At 45.4% G+C, this 21,934-nt stretch overlaps 1 protein-coding gene and 1 pseudogene across 4 annotated transcripts in view; both read left to right on the plus strand.

Moving 5' to 3' along the window:
* The window catches only part of LOC148024214 (dynein regulatory complex protein 1-like), a 202,872-nt gene that overhangs the window by 76,867 nt on the left and 104,071 nt on the right, over positions 1 to 21,934 (plus strand). The window lies entirely within an intron of this gene.
* On the plus strand, positions 322 to 11,494 carry LOC148024216 (uncharacterized; annotated as a pseudogene).

A 21,934-nucleotide genomic window follows, 5' to 3' on the forward strand; every position in this document is an offset into this window, starting at 1 on the left:
ATTGAAGATGCTACAGCTCTTGCCACCAAAATTGGAGCTACAAACGTACCCATCATTGGGGCTTGGCGAGTCGGGAAGGCTGACACAAAAACAAAAGTCCTCATCTTGAAGTTTGGAGACCTGGAAAAGAAGAGAGCCTTCCTCTCTAAGAGGATCGCTCTCAAAGGAGAAAAGATCTACCTAGATGAAGACCTCACCCCAGCCCAGTTAGCCCACAGGAGGGAAAATATGCCACGTGTTCTAGAGGCACGGAAAGCAGGTAAATGGGCTGTATACAGAGATGGCAGAGTCATCATCACAGAGAAAAGGACGGCATGACGGTGCGTGGCCTATGAGACCCTGAAGTTCACACTGTGGAATTGCAATGGCTCCCTTAAGACAGATGTAGGTTATTTTGAGGATACTTTCAAAGGTACAGACATTGCTATGTATACTGAGACACATCAATGTAAAGACAGCCGTTTACCTGATGTATATGGATATAGATGGGAAAGTGTATATCGCCCTCAGCCTAGACGGCCTGGAGGGACGAGGGGATCAGGAGGTGTGGCAATTCTATTTAGAGAAGAGCTCCGAGATACAGTCCAAGTGGTACATAGAGATGTAGAGGCAAGATACATGTGGATCAGGTTACGTACAAGCAGAACTCGCGACATGTATATTGCCATATGCTATTTTCCCCCTGCATACTCTAAGTTTGCCCCTAAAGAGGCATCCCCGTATACACCACTATATGAGGACATAATGGGATACATGAGAATTGGGGATGTTCTACTAGCAGGAGACTTTAATGCACGCACAGGAAACAACCAATCTGCTTTCTTTGACACTAGTGATGAGATGTTCAGAGATATTGCATTAGATGAAGTGGGATTAGTTAGATCAGCCCAAGATAGAGAGATAACATAATATGGAACACACCTACTGGCACTGGGAAGTGCACATGGTTTGGCCATCCTTAACGGGCTACCACAGTGGCCAAGATCTAATGGCTTCACATGTTGGAATAACAAGAAGGGGTCAAGCACAGTGGACTATTTGATTGGATCACCCAACTTGCTACCTGACATAAAAAGTTTTGAAATCTCAGACAGACCAATTGGATTAGTAGCAGACCATGCTATTCTAGCTTTCACAATGCAATATGGGCATATACATGAAGCACAGTCACATATACCAAAATTACCACGCTATGATTTTGTGGAAGCGACCTCACACATATACAGCATTACTGTGCGAGATGCATTGAGGGAGCTAGACACACAGGCCTCTCTGGATGAGTTTACAGGACAGTTGGCCGAGATAATACACACTTCAGCAGCACACGCTTTCCCACACACTACACCGTCAGATAAACCTCCACGAGGTAATGCTCCACAGAATGGCTGGTATGATGATGAGTGCAGAGAGACACGAGCACGTTTTCAGCGAGAGCTGGCACTTGGTATGTGCACCCATAAGCATGCTCGAACACTCTTCAGACGGTTGGTACGCAAAAAGAAGCAGGAATACTTGAGCAGACTAGAAACAGAAATGTATTCCATGTTCTTGGGGCAGGACAGCAAGAGAGCATGGAAAAAGATGCATGAGAGCCAGCCACCCCTACAAATTACTAGACCGGATGATTGGCATGGATATGCTTGCACACACTATGATATCCCTGGCCAAGAGCCTATGCCACTCCCCTCAACCTCAAGACCAGCAAATTGCAGATTTTTCACAGAAAAAAAAGTGAGGAATGCCATATGGAAGCTGAAAAATGGAAGAGCCCAAGACCATGAGGGTTTAGTGGCTGAACACTTCACGCATGCCTGTGATATTCTGGCACCAACGCTGGCTCACATCTTTAATAGGGCAGTTTGTGAGGGATTTCCAACCTGTTGGTCAGACCATATTATTGTGCCGCTCTTTAAGAGTGGAGACCCCGCGCTACCTAGTAACTACCGAACTATCATGATTGGACACATGCTGGCCAAGATATATGGCTCTATCGTGGAACAAGCGTTGAGTGAATGGGCCGAGATGCATGGCCTGAGGTCAAAAGGCCAGGCTGGCTTCAGGAGGGGATATACAACTCTAGACCATATCTTTACGTTGAGGGCAATCATTGAAGAAGGCAAGGCATTCAAGAAAAAGATCTATTGCTGTTTTGTGGACTTTCGCAAGGCCTTTGACACAGTGCCACGTGCTAGACTCATGAAAAGAATGCAAAACATTGATGTGCCCGTAGAGATACAGTGGAGTATCTATGCCCTATATGAGACAGTGACAGGCAGAGTACGAACACCTGAGGGCATCTCAGATACAGTCAATAGCACCATTGGGGTGAAACAAGGCTGTCCACTTTCACCGACACTTTTTGGGCTGTATATAGATGAAATTTCAGAATATGTGGATAGGACGGGTGGGGCCGGAGCCAGCCTAGCTGGAGTGCTGATACCATTACTGCTTTATGCCGATGATATTGTACTTATATCTGACTCACCTGAGGGACTAAATAGAAACTTGGATGCATTATCAGCTTTTTGCAGAGATAGAGATCTTAAGGTGAACCTTGGGAAAACTAAAGTTATGGTATTTAACACTTCAGCTGCTTGGGTGACAAGAGCTGAGCACCAGTTTACTTTTGACGGAGAGCTAGTGGTGATGGTTAGGCAGTATGTTTATTTGGGGGTCACATTGAAGGGACCACAGTTCTCTTGGAGAGAGACATCAGAGGCTCGTTTGGCAAAAGCATATGCAGCCTTAGGGGCATTGGAGAGGCAATGTGCTCACATACAATTTCATGAGCCGCGCACCAAACTGTGGCTTTTTGACACCTTGGTTACACCCACACTCCTATATGGGGCAGCTATTTGGGGTCCGAGTCTGTTTCACACGAGGAGACAGCCTTTGGGAGACCAGGATGGACCAGAGAAGGAATACTATGATGGATGGGAGCATATGGAAAGACCACTGGTCATGATGATCTCACGCATGATACGTGCGAAGAGCTCGACCCCACATGAGATTATCAGAGCTGAGTTGGGGGCATCACCCATGGTGGCTGAGGCCTTGGTTCAGGCAGTGACTTTCATACATAGACTATGGGAGCTCCCCCAAGATAGATACCCACGGCTAGCCCTGGCCTCTTCTAGACAACTAGCAGCAGATGGTGACAGACACTGTTGGTATGCTCAGATGAGTACATGGATGCGTCTACATGGTCTGCAGATTGACAGACTACCCCCCTTTGACTATAGCCTGGATTGCCCTACACTTGACCTAAGCCGATCAGAGCTAAACCATGTGATCAGAGCAGACATACTGAAGTTAGATACGGAGAAGACCTGGATCCGACCCCCCTCGCCCCATGGCACGAGGATGGCACACTACCAGACCCACTTCCTCCAGGTATCTGAGGATGGTTTCATCACCCGACCCAATTACATGGACACACAGCTGCCTCATGGACTACGCACAGTTATTGGTCAGATCCGCACCTCATCCCACCACCTGAGGATTGAGACAGGCAGATGGGAGGGTATACAGACAGAAGAACGCATATGCCCACTATGCGACAGAGAGCCAGAGACAGAGGAACACTACATCTGCCGATGCATTGTATATTACGACATACGAGGTAGATACCACTGTCTGTTTCGAGAGGGTTTTGGACCCCTGAGACGGATCATGCAGTATGAGGATCAGAGATGCTTGGGATTTTTCCTCTTGGAGCTCCAGAGGCGCAGAGCAACAATTCTACGGAGTAGGAGGCCCCCACAGCTCGGCTCACATAGACAGAGAGCAGTCACTGACTTTTTCATGGATACACGACAGAGTATGGCAGATACCACTACTACTGCCACACAGCCTACAGGAGTACATCATCATTGGACCTCATCTTCTGTAGGTGTCCCTTTGGATAGAGCAGTGGCACTTAGCCGGTCTAGGCGCCCACGTCCACCCGGACGAAGGCCTAGACATCCACACCACAGACAAATTAAAGCCATCATTGAGCGCCACAGGAGACAGATGCCAAGACGCCTCAGCTATGCAGAGATACACCTCCCTAGAGAACAGACATATCATTGATGGAGAGTTTTCCTTTCTCTACTCTCACTTTCAGATCACTGACATGTTTCCCTTTTATGGGACACTATTTCATTTCCTTTTCAGTCTTATAGGCATGTTTTTCATCTTTTTTCTCGTTCTAGATGAGAAACACACCATCATTGTATGTACTGCTTTGGTCTCATAGGCCACATTGGCCTTTTAGAGACGTTAATATACTCTCTCTCTCTCTCTCTCTCTCTCTCTCTCTCTCTCTCTCTCTCTAACCTCCACGTATTGTTTGTATACTTGTAATTTGTAAATTGTGGTTGTAGGTGGGCCCCTTGAATGTGGTGCAAGTTGTTACCGATAATACGTCGAATTGTCAGCCCATGGGTCATTTGCTTGAGGCCGAGTTTCCCACGATTGTGTGGACTCCATGTGCAAGTCATGGTTTGGGCTTGCTCATGGAGAACATTGGGAAGCTCAAGTGGGTGAAGAGAGTAGTCTGCAAAGCTACATCAGTTGTCACCTTCTTCACGGTAAAGGTAAAGGTGCTTGCGATGTATCGTGAGCATAGCACATTGGAGTTGACGAAGCCTTCCTCAACTTGCTTTGCTTACATGTAGTTATTGCTGGAGTGTCTTTATGAGATGCGGTCCGCCTTGCGCTAAACAGTGGACCATGGTGTCTACTCTATGGAGTGAGTGGGATGAGTGTGAGACAGAGGAGGCCAAAGCCATGCAGTGCTTGTGCCTTACTGAGCAATTTTAGCAAAAACTCAGTGTTGCTGTCATTGTCGTGTCTCCCTTTTATAGGGTGTTACATATGAGTAATTGCGAGGGGTCCACCATGGGCCTTCTCATTCACTTCTTTAGAGCGGCAATGGTGGAGGTACGTGCTTATATAGTGATCACAGAGACACATCATGCACATGTTTTAGAGATAGCAGAGAGATGTGCATGGATGCATAAACCTATCCATGGTTTTGTTGCATTGGTATATCCAGCCTACGAGTCGTCGGTGGTTATGGATGCTAGAGGGTTCTGTCAAACCAGCTTGCCTATTTGACTCGTGTGGTCCCTGTGGATGACCACAATGCAGTGCTGGAGGAGCTAGGATGCTATGCAAAAAAGAGAGGGCATGTGGCTTTTGCTTTTCCCACTTGTTGGAGAAGAGAGTCACTTGTAAAGCCTTTATTTTGGTTGGATACGCATTGGAGACCCTTCGGCCCTTAGCCATGAGGATCCTTGCTAGGAGGATTACTCTTCGGGTGCATGTGAGAGAAACTGGAGTGCCTATTCTCTCATTCACACAAAGATTCGCAATTGGCTTAGCACATGACAGTTAGAGCAGCTAGTCTATTGCTGCACTAACTTATGCATGATGAGGGCTATGATGAGCATGGGTAGTCCGAAGTAGGTAAGGTTTAAACACTTAATCATAAAATTTAAAATTTGTTGTTACTTTGAACTTTGAAGTTTATACTTTACAATTTAGACTTTAGCATTTACAGTCTTACATACATTGTGTAGATGAGTTGAGCATCCATGTGTCTAGGCCTCACTATCAAACGGTCATGAGAAAGCTGCAAGAAGTGACTTTGGTATTGAGCCATTTTCATGCCTAATGGGAAAGGGGGCTTGGACCAAGTCCTTTCTGTGTCCACTTTAGTGATGTCTGCCCTAATCACACTATTCAGCTCTGCACGACTGAGGCTCAAAGTAGGCAGTTGAGGCTGTAATCAAACGGTGGTAGTCTATCTGTACTCATGCCATGTAAATTCAGCCACGTGCTCATATGTGCATACCAACATTGTCTATCTCCCTTTGTTGCAAGCTGTCTTGAAGACTCTAGTGCTAGTCTAGGATATTGGTCTTTAGGGAGCTGCCATATCCTTTGGAGGAAAGTAATTGCTTGGAATAATGCCTCAACTACCATGGGTGTAGCACCTAATTCTGCCCGGATGATCTCCTGTGGTACTGAGACTTTTGCCCTTATCATACGTGCTACCATCATGATTAGCGGTCTTTCCATGTGTTCCCAGCCATCATAATGTTGTGCTTCCGGTCCATCACAGTCCATAAGTGGCATCCGTCTAGTATGATAAAGGCTTTGGCCCCAAATGGCTGCCCCATAGAGTAGTGTGGGCTTAACTAAAGTGTCAAAAAGCTACAATTTGGTACGAGGCTCTTGAAACTGTATATGTGCACACTGTCAATCTAGAGTACCCAAAGGTGCATATACCCGTGCAAGTCTAGCCTTTGAAGTCTCCTTCCATGAAAACTATGGCCCCTTGAAAGTGACCCCAAGGTATACATATTGTCTAACCATTTCCACAGGCTGGCTGTCATACATAAAGTAATGTTCTGAGTGTGTCATCCAAGTTGCTAAGGTGTTAAAGATAATGATTTTAGTCTTTCTGAGATTAACCTTGAGACGTTTATCTTCATAGAACACATGCAATGCATCTAAATGCCATTGTAGTCCCTCTGGTGAATTTGAGATAAGCACCATATCATTAGCATATAACAAAATTGGTATCAGTACCCCAGCCAAGCTGGCTCCCATACCACCCCATCTCTACATGTAATTAGAAATCTCGTCAATGTATAGTCCGAACAGCAAAGGAGAGAGGGGACAGCCTTGCTTTACGCCCACCGTACTAGAGACTAAGTCTGTTGTTTGTCCAGGCACTCGTACTCTCCTTGTCACAGTTTCATACAATGCATAAATACACCACTGCATATCCTCTGGGACCGCAATGGCTCGCAACCTTTGCATGAGTCTTGTACGTGGCACAGTATCAAAGGCTTTGTGGAGGTCCACAAAACAACAATAGATTCTTTGCCTCCATGATCGTCCCTCCTCAATCAAGGCCCTTAGCTTGAATATATGGTCTAGCATATTGTATCCGTGGCGGAAACCAGCTTTTCTTGTAGACCGTATTTTCTTTGTTTCAGCCCACCAACTCAACTCATGCTCCACAATAGAGGCATATATCTTTGCTAGCATATGGCCAATCATAATAGTGTGGTAGTTGTTAGTGACCATTGGATCTCCACTCTTAAAAATCGACACTATTGTGTGGTCACACCAACTTACTGGAAACCCCTAACATATGGCCCTATTGAAGAGAGAGGAGAGAGAGAGGGTTTTTTGGAGTTCTTCTTCGTACCCTGGATGTGTGTGCTTGCATTATGCAACGTATTACTTTGTTCATGGTGTTGAGAAACCCTTCAACCTTCACCGGCAGTTTGCGTTTTTTGCGTTTTTGCATTTTGCGTTTAGGGTTTGCAGCCCCAAAAAGGGACGTTGTGCTAGACTAACTATGCCTATTTATAGGCCACTCTCTCATTCATTCCTTACGGCTGATTCATTCAGTTCGTCATCTCTTCTCTCCAACCTCTCCACTGCCCTCACACCCCTTAAGGAGGACATTGTGGTTCGTGGTTCGTAGCTGTCTTCATCATCTTCCTTGTGTTACGGCACCCTTGTTCCCTTATATCACATTCACTCCATGATTCAGAACTTTATCATTCCATTCATCAGAATTTTTTCTCTCTTCTCTTTTCTTCTCCATGTTTGCAGAGTTCACTCCGTGTTCCTCCCCGCAAACCCTACTGTCTCGCTGGTACGTTATCTTTTGACATGGTATCAAAGTTGGATCTACTCAAATAGTGGCAAAGATCCTCAACTGCAATGAAGGCAAAGACCGGTGGCAGGTTCGACATCCACTTCTCTTCTTCTTCCGCTACATCAACATCCTAATTGGCGGTTGTTCCCTCTTGCGTTTGCTGTTTTCTAGCTTGTATTCAAGACTGCTCTACTATCACCTCCACCTTTGCTGGCGGCTTAGCTAGACTTCTGGCGGTTGTTCTATGCAACCTGGGTGTTGTTTTTCTCTCCTTAGCCTGTCGTAGCAGATTTTCTCTCTCCTCCCTGCTTTCCCTGCTGTTTTTCTCTCCTTAGCTTGTCGCAACAAATTTTCTCTCTCATCAGCCTGTCGCATCAAATTTTCTCACTCCACTGACTACGTTTGTTCTTTTCTCTCTTGCAGCCTGCATTTTTACTCTTTCTCTCTCCTCACCTGCATTTTTCTACTGGTTGCAACCTCTTATTGCTGGTTGCATCCTCCTTCCACTGGCAGCTCACTTCCAGCCCTTCCACTGCCCTCCTAGCCCTTGAGGCGGACATTGCAGTTCATGGTTCGTGGCTGACCTCTTCCTTCTTCAGCAAGTCACACTAGTACCCATGGCTTCTTTACCAACAGATGACTAGACTACTAGATGCTTCTACTGTGGCATCACCGGATACACCACCGATGCTTGCCGACTTCAACCTTTGATCCCCACCCCCTTGCAGTATATGCATCTTCCACTAGGCACTCCTTGTGCCACCTCTCCTTTCTAGGCCAGAGATTGTTCTGCATTGACTATTAGAGTACTATACTCAAGGCAATAAGATACATCTGATGCACACAAAGTCCTTTCGAGCACATGGACGATCGATTGGTACTACAACTGGAGATCGTCACAATGCCAGCGGCAATCTTCTCCCACCTATTTTTAGGTATAGTGGTTACCATGATTCCGCTCCATCGAGAGACAGTGATTGTTTGATACCGTCTCCTTGTCAGTCCACTCCTTTGAGAGACAGTGGCTGCTCGACTCCTTCCTCTTCTTCAGCTTCCCAGTCCGCTCCATTGAGAAGCAGGGACTGTTGCGTACTCATTGCTCAGTCTGAGCCCCACCCTTCACCCTCGCCTACTCAGTTTTGAGAGGCCATCTCTGGGAGTTCTTCACCACCCCAGATACCTTCTTCGGTATGAACGACGGCACTTTCTTCATCCTCGGACATTTCAGAGTTCGTAATCCATGAGTTTTGGGATTCCCTATCTTGCTCAGAGGGGGATTCAGAGGGGGATGATCTTTCTTTGCCCTCCAAGGGGACATCTATATCTACTGTAGCTTCAGAGGGGACTTCTACTTCTACTCCTTCCGATTCAGCGAGGGACCCTATGTGCCATGGAGTTCTTCACCACCCCAAATACCTTCTTTGGCACGATTGGCGGCACTTCCTTCGGAGTCCGTGATCCATGAGTTTTTGGATCCCCTCTCTACCTCAAAGGGGGATGATGTTTCTTTGCTCTTTGAGGGGGCATCTACATCTACTGTGACTTAGATGTGGGTCCTATTCCTCTAGTTTCAAAGGGGGTCCCCTCCTATGGCTCAATCCTTCACACACCTTGGCGGAGGCCTTTTTACCTTCTTCTCCTACCCTTGGATGGGGTGGCTTCCTTCCAGTGGTCGTCTCACCTATTGATTCCTAGGATCTTGAGGATCTACCTAGATCGGGGCCTTGGAGGTTCAGTAATGACTTGGTGACAAGGCCTTCATATTCCTTCCTGCATGGATGCACGGAGCTAGTGGCTTCTCTCTCGAGGTTGAGTTTCGGGTTCTCCAGTTCACTCTGTCTACTGTTCTTTTCTACAAGTTACCTTTCAGGTGGAAATCTTTGATCTTAGGGATCCTCTACATCTTCTTCCTCCTCTTCTTCTTGCCTCCGTCACTTGGTCAGCATGGAGCCAACTCTTGAGTTTGAGTATGGGCATATCCTTATGGTTCTCGGCACCACACAAAGTCCAACTTTCCTCCTTTGCATTGCATGTTTTCATCATCTTTGTACTAGGGCGTTTGGGCAAGTGAACAATTTCCCCACGAGGGACACTGTCCAAGTGGCACTTGTTGCATGAGCATTCTTCAGCATGCAGCATTTCATCTCCACCTCACTCTTCTCTTCTTTCCCTTCTTGGGCGTGAGAAGGGGTATTCTTCACCCTTCATCCGCAGTTTACGTTTTTTGTGTTTCTGTGTTTTGCGTTTAGGGTTTGCATTTAAGGTTTGCAGCCCTAAAAAGGGGCACCATCCTAGACTGACTGGGCCTATTTATAGGCCACACTCTCATTCATTCCTTACAGCTAATTCATTCAGTCTCTCACCTCTTCTCTCCAGCCTCTCCATTACCCTCACACCCCTTCAGGAGGACATTGTGATTCGTGGTTCATGGTTCATGGTTCGTGGTTGTCTTGATCATCTTCCTTGTGCTACGACACCCTTGTTCCCTTGTATCACATTCACTCCATGATTCAAAACTTCATCATTCCATTCATCAGAGTTTCTTCTCTCTTCTCTTCTCTTCTCCATGTTTGCCGAGTTCACTCTGTGTTCCTCCCCGGAAACGTCATCCTTTGATACATGGATGGTCAACTGGTACACATGGTCCCATGGAGGCCTATGTCTGAGTTTCAAGAGGTGCTTGGGCATGCCTTATTCACATGCATTGAATGGTTGTAATGTAGAGTTCAATCTCTTCAAGAGGAGGAATATGCTAACTACAAATTGCTGGCCAGAGTGGAAGCCTTGCATGGTAATAATTGCCAATCTCATTAGTTTTTTGCTCGTTTACGCCAGAAATATGCTCAAGAAAATATTGTGTGTTTGTTGGATGAGCAAGATTGTTATGGTGACTAATCCTGCTTTCATCATTCAAATGTGTGTTGATTATTATAAACCTTTGTTGGGTCCACAGGAGATTCTTTTTGATGCTGTTCACTCTGCTTGTCGATACATTTGCGATGTGGTTAGTAATCAGGTTAAGCTTTCATGAATGGGTTGATTTGATGGAGGATGATATCTCAGAGGCTGAAGTGGAGGATGTGTTGTCCCATTTACCATGAAGGAAAAGCCATGGCCCATGTTAAGTAGCTTAAGGACCCATTAACTCGCCTATGTCAACAAGTTTGGACTTCAGGTAGGATGTCTTCAGACTGGAAGATTGCTGTGATCCAGTTATTGCCTAAGATTCCTTCTCCGACCTCTTTGAAACAATGGAGACCAATTTTTGTTATGGGTTCCTTGTATAAAATCTTCTCTAAAATCATTGTCAATAGATTGTAGAAAGTATTCCCGCACTTGGTTCATCCACGACAATATGGTTTCATTAAGGGATGGAATATAGTGCATAACATTTTGAATGTTCAACTAGGGATTGATTATGCCAAAGCCTCTGGCCAATGAGTTGTTATGCTTCAGCTTGAACTTGAAAAGGCATTTGATCATGTTAGCTGGTTCTTCTTGCGGTAGCTGATGTCTACTACGGGATTTGGTCCTTGCATGACTTCTCTTGTTGATATCATTAGTCAGGGTGCCGTGGCTCATATTGCACTTAATGGAGGGATCACAGATGAAATTGCCTTGTCTCGGTTTCTTCAGCAAGGCTATCCTCTCAGTCCTTTGCTATTTGCTTTTGTCACTGACCCGATGCTCTCATTGTTGGATAAGTTGGCTGATCAAGGCAAGATTGTTGGTTTGTCTTTTCCCAGTGGTGCCCAACTTTTGGGTCAATCTTTGGTGGATGATTCCTTTATGTTTCTTAAGGCTAATCATATGAATGCTAATTAGGCAATGACTAAAATCTCTTTGCTTTAGCATCGAGACTTCATATTAATGCTCAAAAGTCTACACTGCTTTCTTGTATGGAGAGTGATTTGCAAGTTTTGGGTTGGCAAGGAGTTGTGATTCCTTAAGGAGAAATTACTCGATACTTGGGTTATCCTATTGGTGTGGATGTACCCCCCTGTGCCTTGCTTGATTGGATGTCATCCCATATACATGATCGGTTCCGGTTCATGTACTGGAAATCTCAAGGCTAGCCTCTTCATGTGAGACTTAAAGTTACTCAATGCATCATGATAAGTATGGTCTCGTTTTTTCTGCCACTACTTCCTTGGAGAAGTCTCTTTTGGAACTAGTCCAGCCTATTCGCTTCATGTTGTGGAAAAAGAAAGGGAATCGTTTGGGCCAAGTGTGAATTTCCTAGAAGCATGTGTCTACTCCTAAAAGGGTGGGGGGAGCAGCTTTATTGGATGTTAATTTGCATATGGTTGCTTTGAGACTTGCAATTTTGCAGGCACTGTGTGTGCAAAGTTTTCCTTGGTCAGTTATTGCAAAATTTTTCATAGAAAAGACTAGCATCTCTTATGGTAGCATAGTTATTCAAGTTTCTTGGTGGCATGTGCTTAACTCCACAAGGCTTGTTAAGGTCTCCGAGTCTTTTCTCCATTCTCATTTGATTGCATCCAAGGAGATGTTATGTTTTGCAGTTTGGCGCCTTCCTGATCTTCATAAGGAGGAGAATTCGCTGCAAGCAGAAGTATCGGCTACCTCTAGATTATTGGATTGGCTTGATAGAGATTTGCTGCGAGATAAGTTTAATCGAATGGCTCGTTTGGGGTTGTAGACAGTCCATGATGGTGCCATTAGTGGGCAGCCACGTCTTTATTCTTTCCGGTGTATTCATTAGCACTTTCGGGTGCCTTGTGGCTATCATGACATTTGGTTGTCCATACAGGACAAGCTTATGTGATTCTCTCCTTTAACTGCTTTACAGCCATCGTCTCCCTAGCGAGATTGGATGTTTGTGCTTCCTGATGATTTTGAGAAAAGGTTAGCTAATCAAATCTACCATTAGATGGTCAAGAGATGGATTACTGGAAAGGCTAATAAATTACGGCATATTTGGAATAGCAAAAAGAAGTGGTAGGAAAGATTTCTCCAACTCTGGAAGGCTAAGGTTCCTTATCAGGGTAAAATGTTCATGTGGAGGTTGCTTATTGGGGTGGGGGCCTTCCAACCGGGGATGTGTTGCGTGCTCGCAAGATCTCCCGTGGTCACTGTGTATTTTGCACAACATGTGATGAGACATTGCTTCATCTCTTTGTCTCTTGCCCAGTTGCTCGACAGATTTGGAGTTTTGTTTCCCATGTGTGGTTCTTGGCAACTCAGCAATGGATGTCAACCCGCTCGTGGACTATGCAAAGGATGGCTTCTATGTTTGCTTTGCAAGCCTCTTCCATTTCCTTAGATGGACAACTCTGTGACATATTTGGCATACTTGGAATGCCTTTATTTTTTATTCGGCCTTGGACATCCATGGTCATGTGGCCCGTGTTCGTGTTTTAGTGTTGTGGAGGATCTTCTCTATGGTTTCAGCTGATCTGGTTCTTCCTGACATTGCTGCTCCCTAGCTGGATATTGTTTGCTCCACACTAGCTGTCCTTTCTGTGTGATATTTTTGTGTTAAGAGTCTTGTTGATTTGTCTGCTCTATGTTCTTAGCCGATCTCATGGTCTGATGTAAATATTGCTACTTAATTCAACTATCTTCATGAAAGAGAGAGAAAGAAAGAAAGAAAGAAAGTTATATTAACGTCTTCTAAAGACCAAAACTGGCCTATGAGACAAACTGTGATACAACTGATGAGGTCCAGCTATCCAAAATAAAAGTGCTGAATGAAAAGCTAAAAACTGGAAACTGAAAATACGGTGCTGTGAGTGTGATAAGTGTCGTGTATGTGTATGTGCGTATGTAGCTCTGGTACTCCAGATAATGGCTACAAAAGGGGAACAAATGTCGGCTGTGATAGGGGAACAACTGTCGGCTGTGATAAAGTGGTGCGATGTGTATATGTAACAGATGCAGGGAGATATACTATCCTGGGATGTAGTAGCAGTCGTCGAAGTCGCTAATAGCAGGTGATCCCTCCTGGATGCAGGATGTGGTACATCGGCGGTGGAGAAAGAGCAAACTAGAGATCTGAGATCCAATGTGTCGAGTGTCGTCGGATCTCAGTCTGCTGTCGATGTAGATCAAGAATCCTCCGGATCTCCTGTCGGTGTGGCTGTGGGGTCCGAAACCCACGGATCCTCGTGCGGCGTCGGGTATGCTGGTCCTCAGCCTGCTGTAGTGTGAGCCCGGAGGTCTGGCTGGAGGCTGGTACAGTAGCTCTCACTCTGTCTGTCTGAAAGAACTGTGTAATAGTCGTCTGGGTGGGCCCCCCTCTCTGACTGGGACCCGCTGTGTGCTCTGCTCTCTGATGTGCCATGCCTCTCCCAGAAAACGGCCAAATGATCTCTGATCCATATCAGTCATACATCCCTGAAGTGAGTTGCTCAATGTGTATCTAGATCTTAACTCTGAGTATGCCGGGCATCTGAGAACAAAATGCTCCTCACTCTCCACCTCTGATCTGCAAAGGGGGCATATCCTCTCCTCCCGCGGGATGCCACTGGCTCTGCCACTCTCAATCATAAGATGATGTGATGATACCCTGAGCTGTCCAATAAGAACTCTCAATCGATGTGGCATATAGATCTGCATATATCTCGGAATCTCTATGAATCCCTGCTCTGATATCCTCAAGAACTGTGTATAATAATGTGCCATCTTCGATGGCAGTGGCTGTGCAGGGCTGACCCATGTCCTCTGTATATAAATATGCCATATCTCCTGTCTGATGACTCTGTTCCTCTGAGAGAGAGAGAGGGTGTAAGTGGGAGCCTGAGTATCATATAGAAGAGGTGGGAGTCTATCAATGTCCAGCCCATGTCTGTCAAGCCAAGCTCTAGTCTGTGCATACCATGATGTGGTATCCCCCGCTCGAGCCATCTCTTGAGATGCCATATATGCTCTATATGCAATGCGATCTCTGTCCATATCCTGAAATCTGTGTAGGAAGCAGACTGTCTGAAATAATGCCTCGACTAGCATGGGCGGTGTGGCAAGCTCTGCTCGCACAATGCGGGGCTCCTGGAAATGTGCCTGATGACACTGTCGCTCCATAAGAGCCAATGCTGAGTATCCTCTAGTGAGGCGGTCACGAGCTGCCTGTGTCATCGAGAAAGTCCCTAAAGCTGCTGTAAAGGTGACTCCCAAATATACATATGATCCAGTGACCTCAATACTCCCTCCTGCTGCCATGAAAATACTCTGTCTGTGTATCTGAGCTGATGTATGGAATATGAGAGAGAGAGAGAGAGAGAGAGAGAGAGAGAGAGAGAGAGAGAGATCCACGCTGATTGAAGAAGAATGTTGAATACAAAGGAGTGGACCGATCAGTTCCTGCATGCAGCCCAAGGTGTCAGTGAGGGCACTGAATCAGGCTGAATAATGATGACAGCACCATCAATGATGACAAAGACGGTGACCGAGATAGAGATAGTGACAAAGATGCAGTGTGCAGCCACCAGTCCTTGCCGGAGACGGAGAAGAATGCAGCAATCTGAATGTGCACATACCTGCTGAAAGACAGAATAAATCTGGCCAGCCCAGCCCTCAGCTATAGATAGCTGAAAATCGGCTGAACTGGCTGACCTGCCAGTCTAGGGCCAAAAATGGCTGATTGCATCAGTCCAACTGCAATAAATGCAGTTGGCAGCACAAAAATGCTGACATGGCTAGCACAATGCTGACATGGCCATTGTGGGACAGTCCCACACTGGCAGGGGCTGGAAATTGACTCGCAAACCTGAGAAATGCATAATGTGAACATATCTAAACTGATTGAGAAAGAAATCCATGCTCTAGAATGAGCTGCCTCCTCTGCCAAAACACATGACAAACATGTCAGAGCTGCTAATGTCCTTGTTTGAGACTTACAGGCAGGAGATGACAATGTAGGACAAATATGACTGCTAATAGAACCAACTTAATGGATACTTCTTTTCTGGTTCGATCCACACTTTGGGATGTGTTAAAAATGTTTCTTATACTAATGTGATTCTCTCATGGCCTAATGCTATTTGAGATTTAAACAAATTCTCTACCTTTTTCCGTAAAAACAAATAGGCTTTAAGTAGCTTTTAAGGGAGAATAATGTATTTTTATCATACCTTAAGATATTTACATAATAATGTATTTTTATCATGCCTGGGCTTTAAAAATCTTAAGGTACCATTTAATACATGTTTTAATTGTATAGTTGCGTATCGTACTTTTCATGTGTGAAAACCATGGTCGCCGCCACATAGCTTGGATCTTGTCCAATGTGGAGAAGACTTTGGGGGACACAGCTCTAGCTCAAGTAATCATGTCAAGTATCCTCTTATGTGTCCCTAATGGATGGGTTAGGATCTGAGGTATCTAGATTGATCAAGCATCCCTCGTGTAGTTACAGACTGGGTTTGTGCAAGGGTCCCCTCTCCTTCGCAGCAAGCTGAAAGACCTGAAATCTGCAAAAACGAGGTAGGAAGAGTGGAGGGCAAAGTGCTTATTATAGAAAGTTTGGGAGCCCCCATTTAACTCTCTCGAACCGCGCCCCATTTTAGGATTTTAAGTAAAATAAGCCTAAAATAGGCATAAAATAAGCTATTTTGGGGTTGTTTAAGTGACTAATGACATTTCTTAGCTCAACACCCCGTTTTAGACCCAAAATTGGGCTAGATAAGTGGGTCAACCTAAAACTATGTTTATCCCAAGGCGTCCCATCCCAGAGTAGCCACGGCATCGAACGAAGGGTGCTCGTCAGCTGCCCAGTGGCCTACCAGGGCTACTGAGGCGATGGTTATCTTAGCAAGGGAGCCCAAGTGATTACCCTAGAGAGGTAAGGGCATTGGACCAAGGGTGCTCGTTGGCTGCCCAAGGGCCTACCAAGTCTTGCAAATGCGGATGGAATCAACAATAGACTTCTGTTTTTTTGTTTTAAGTTTTTTTAAAAAAAATAAAAAGAAATACATTAGTAATGGAGAGGTGGTAGCCGATTAAGTATCAGATAGGAAACAAACCCAAGCCCTTCAAAAAACAAGCAAATCTATCTCACACTTTACTAGGATAAGTACCTAAGGATAATGTAAGTGAGTCTATGCCAATCATATGGGGAATATGTGAAGAGGCAAAAAAGATGATGGTGAGCTTAGCAAGACAAGCAAAGCAAGTATGGGGAAACTGCCATGTGCAATGCCACAAATATTGTGAATCTAGAGTCGACTACTCATGAAAGACCAAAAAGGGATAAATGCACACAGATGTATGCTTACTGAACAGAATGTCAATGCATGAGGTAATGCAAAGGGATATGCAAGATTTCATGCTCATGCAAAATGCGATACAATGGTGCCACTGGATAGTGCCCTCATAGGGGAATTGTTTACTTGTCCCAGTGCCCTTTTACAATCATGTCATCGTGACAGTGTGGATGAAGTTATAAATGTCCTTAACTGCAATACAAAGAATAAACGTGTGAAATGTCTAAAGCTAAACTATAAACATTATCACTAAATTGGAGGGAGAAGCTAGAGAGAAGCACCCTCTCCCCGTCAATCTGAAGAAGTAGAGGAGGGTGTATCCAAGCCGATCCGTGGAAGAAGATACTATAGAACCATCCGATTGACCGCTTTGGTCAAAATGTCTGCAAAGGCACAAGCTCTAGGCAAATAGTATTTAGCTCAACCTGCTCTCTAGTGAAGTGGAAGTGATCTCCCACATGCCACGTCCAAGGTGTGATGATCAGGTTGCCTGTAGGGGCAATGGCACTCTAGTTGTTGCAGTAGACAACTGTAGGAGAATTACAGGGGAATTGAAGCACAACCATCAAGCTCCTCAAATAGATGGCCTCAGTGGTACCATCAAAGAGAGCTCTATACTCAACCTCCATCGTGGAAGCCGCCACTGTCTCCTACTTATGGCTTGACCAAGAAATGGAAGCCGTGCCCAAGGAAAAGAGATAACCGCCATGGGAACACCAGGTGTTAAGATCTCCCACCGAATCAGAATTGGAGGTGTAACCCTGCAAGCATAAACTATGTCCATGAGTCAGTTCATAATGAAAAGTACACCACAAATATCTTAACACACAAAGACAAGAAAATCCGATGTGACATCCTAGGTGCTGAAAAATATTGACTAAACATATTGACTGAGTATACTAAATCTGGCCTAGTATAAATTAACCAAAGAGGCTTTCCTACAACAGATTGATAGATGTGTGCATCGAAGGGCTCACCTAGGATATCCTTTGACAAATGGACAATGGGATCAAGAAGTGTAACCACAAGCCATGTTTGATTGATGCAATACTGTTCCACTAGTAGCTGAACAATGTACTTTTGCCGTGAGATAAAAATACTTCCCCTAGAACAAACTACCTCCATCCCCAAGAAATAAGATAACAGACCGAGGTCAATCATCTCAAAGGTAGCACAAAGCTTGGCCCTAATTTCCGCTATGGCAGTAGAATTTGAGCCAGTGATAAGTAAGTCATTGACATACAGCAGGATATAGCTCACCCCCGTGCATGTAGTGTGCACATAGAGATTTGGATCATAGAGATTTGGTATCCATGAGTCTGTAAGAACTTGTCCATCTTCTGGAACCAAGACGTCGGAGCTTGCTTTAGTCCATAAAAAGCCTTTTGCAAAAGGAACACCTAATTCAAACGGTTTGTAGAAGGAAACCCAGATGGCTGCTTCATATAGACTTCCTCCTCCCAAAAACTATTCAAAAAGGAGCTCTTGACATCCGTCTAGTATAGTGGCCAATTGTGGTGAGCAACAAGCGCAACTAGCAAACGGAAAGATGTCATTCAAGCAGTGGGTGTGAACGTCTTCTCATAATCAATACCTTGCTTTTTGACGAAAACCTTGCACTACAAGGTGAGTCTTGTAATTGTCTAAAGTCCCATCAGCCTTTAGCTTGGTCCTAAAAATCCACTTTGTCCTGATAACCTTCTTGTGATTAGGACGATCCACCAAGTTCCAAGTCTCATTCCAGTCAATACTATCTAGTTTCTTCTCCATGGCCTCACGCCATAGAGGGTCTTGGAGAGCCTCCTACCAATTGTCTGGCTCGGAATGTGCAATATAATCAGCCGTAAAGATTGAAGCATATGAAGCTTGAGAGGCAAGCCGAGCAGATCTTCTAGGGCCCTCCAAAGAGCAATCCAGTGGAAGGATCCCCGAATCTTGCATAGTCTACTAGTACCAACGAGGTAACGGGTCTCACGAAGGCGGCTTGGGAGCGAAAGAATCTATAGGAAGGTTAGGAGCGTGCAGTAGACCTGGCTCAGAAGGCACAACATCAGATGATATGGGATGAGGTAATGACTTAGAGTCTAGTGCATAAGACTTCACACTGTCCCTCTTATCAAAGATGACATCCCTCCGAACAATCACCTTGTTTGCCTCAGGATCAAACAAGTGATAGGCTTTCACTTTGGAACAATAATCTACAAAGATCAAGAGATTAGCTTGGGGAGTGAGCTTTCCTCTCTTGCCATCGGGTGTGTGCGTGTATGCATGACTCCCAAAGGCTCTAAAGTGGGCAACAATAAACCTCTTGTCAAACAATGCCTCATAGGGAATCTGCTGAACGGTTGGGCATTTGTTGAGGATGTACACCGCAATGCTAACAGCCTCAACCCGAAGACGATTGGGAAGCTCTGTTGTGAAGAGCATAGAGCATGCCATGTTCAAAACTGTTTGGTTGCTACGCTCTACAACTCCATTTTGGAAAGGAAAGTTGGTAGAGGTGAGCTAGCGAGAAATGCCATGCTCCTATATAAACGTAGAAAACTCGTGGGAGATAAACTCACCACCACTATCACTCTTGATGGTACCTACACGACGTCTAGTTTGGTAACCAACAGCACGGAAGCACTGAAGTAGGTGAAAGCATCAGACTTGTGCTTGAGAAAGTACACCCACATGTATTGAGAGAAATCATCTACTATAAAAAAAAAGTAAAGCACATCATTCAAGGTGGTAGTGGGTGTCAGGCCACAAAGATCAGCGTGAATCAGACTCGATGGAGCCTCAACTCTATGAGTGGAATGTTGTGGGAATGGTGTACGGTGGTGCTTACCTAGCTGACATGCTTTTTAGACCTCTCGAGATAGTTTCAACCGGGGAATGCTATCAACCATCTGGCGACACGACAACTCAAAAAGAGAGTCATATCCAAGATGTCCTAAGCAGTAATGCCAGAGACGCTCAGTTCTCGAAGGCTCCCATGCAATGGCTAAAGCTTGGAAGCAATGGAATTCCGAGTTCTCGACTGTCAACACGGTAAGAAAGTGTGTCATGTCATAGAGGCCATCAGGTTGTGCCTTGCCATGAGCAATGGCTAAAGTAGTTTGTCATCAATGACTTCGACTGCGGTCGATTTGTCATCAATGACTTCAACTGCGGTCGATGTAAAGAAGACTACTCATCCCAACCGACAAAGCTGCTGAACAGACAGTAAGTTCACTCCAAGCTTGGAGACATGATAAACGTTGTCCAACGTAGCACGATCTTGGCCCTCATTAATGGAAAAACCCATGCGACCACAAGCCTGAATCTTCACTGAGGAGTTGTTCCCTACCCTGAGTCTCCTAGTTGCAAGATGTCTGGTGAGAAAAATGTCATCTATAGGGGTCATGTCATGAGTAGCTCCACTATCCACAATCCAAGTTGGAGCAGAAGTGATCGGTTGTGACAAGTGGGGCTCTGCGACCATCTTCTCGGAAGACAGCTCACAAATATGGACGAGACTTGTGTTTGATGCCTGTAAAGAGAGAATGTGGGCCTCTACACATCAATCAGACAAGCCCTTTGGCGTTGATAATGTTGTGGACTATGATGGCTGACCAGTGGCAGAGTGAGATTGAGCTTTCCACTACCCCTAAGATTGGTGGCCACCACCCTGCTACCCTTGCTGGGTTTACCTTGTTGGGGTGCAGGGATGTGAGGTGCGGGGATATGAGACTTGGAATTTGGCTGTGTGCCTCTTGCCTTTGATCGACACTCGGCGTCAAAATAGCTAGCCTTCTGACAATGTTAACAATACCTATTCTTCTTAGGTACATTCTACCACCCCGGTTAAAGAGAGAATTGGTTGTTCCCTTGGGTCTCACTAATTTTGAGGTTTCTTACCCTTCCCTTGCTACCCCTTCTGAGAAGTGGCAACGAGCCCTTGCTACAGGAGATGCCCCATGAAATTGATCAAATAGTCTAGCATAGTGCAAGTGCTGACACTCAAATTCATAGAATGTGGGCATAGTGGGTCGTCAGGAGATGACCTGCTACATAAAGTTAAAGTATTTCCTTGGCAGCTTGTTTAGGAACATTGTGACCTAGCCATCAGGGGGCTTAGGAGCCCTTGTTGTAGAGAGCTCAGTGAGGAGTCACCAATAGTCAGACAACTACCTTAAGGTCATCCTTATCAGTAGCGGTGAAAATTTTAAGCTCATAGTCAAGATTAATGCAATAGGTCCTATCTCGAGCCGCATAGCGGTCAGTCAAGTGTGCAAGGTCATCCATAGACGGCCTTCCACAATCGGTAGACATGGTCCTCCTTCCCCTGCACAAGAAAATCAAGAGGCTATAAAACATAAATCTCCTTCTCAAGGACACCATTCAAGAAGGTAGACTTTACATCCCTCTGATCAGTCTCCTCCCCAAAGGGGGAGATCAGTTGGAGTTGTCCTAGTGGAGACCGATCACCTTATTGTCAGTGGCCTATAAGGCAGTGGCCAAGATGATCGGTAGTCGACTCCGCCCCGTACTTCTAGGCATCATTCATGACACCCAGACAAGTTTTATCCAAGATAGGAGCATCCTAGACAATGTCTTCACTTTTTTCGAGGCGACCGATTGGGCTCAACACAGTGGTCAGGGATTGGCAATGCTCCTGGATTTTCTAGAAGGCCTATGGCAGGGTTAACTAGGACTTCTTACAGGGCACCGTGGTGAGGTTGGGCTTTCCCCAAGCATGGATCTGTGGGGTGGTTTTAGCACTTTACAGATCGACCATTAGCAGCCTCAACATCACTCCTCCCCAGCAATTCTTCTAGTTCTCGACTCTATTAGGCAAAAGCTGACCTACTGGAGCACTGTCTGCCTTTCCTTAGTGGGCCGAGCCCTAGTAGTTAACTAGGTCCTAGTGACGGCTTGGTACATTGCCTCTTGTTGGTGCTTCTCCTCGTCTTGTGTGGTTCAGCTTCGCCACCTAGTGCGGAATTTTCTTTGGGCTGGCTCAGACGGTTCCAAGGATTCTCGAGCCAAGGTGGCATGGGCGAGCATCATCCAG

This window comes from Lygodium microphyllum, chromosome 15 (genome assembly GCF_053477565.2).
Source record: "Lygodium microphyllum isolate KBCC chromosome 15, Lygodium_microphyllum_v1.1.10, whole genome shotgun sequence".
Classification (NCBI taxonomy): Eukaryota; Viridiplantae; Streptophyta; class Polypodiopsida; order Schizaeales; family Lygodiaceae; genus Lygodium; species Lygodium microphyllum.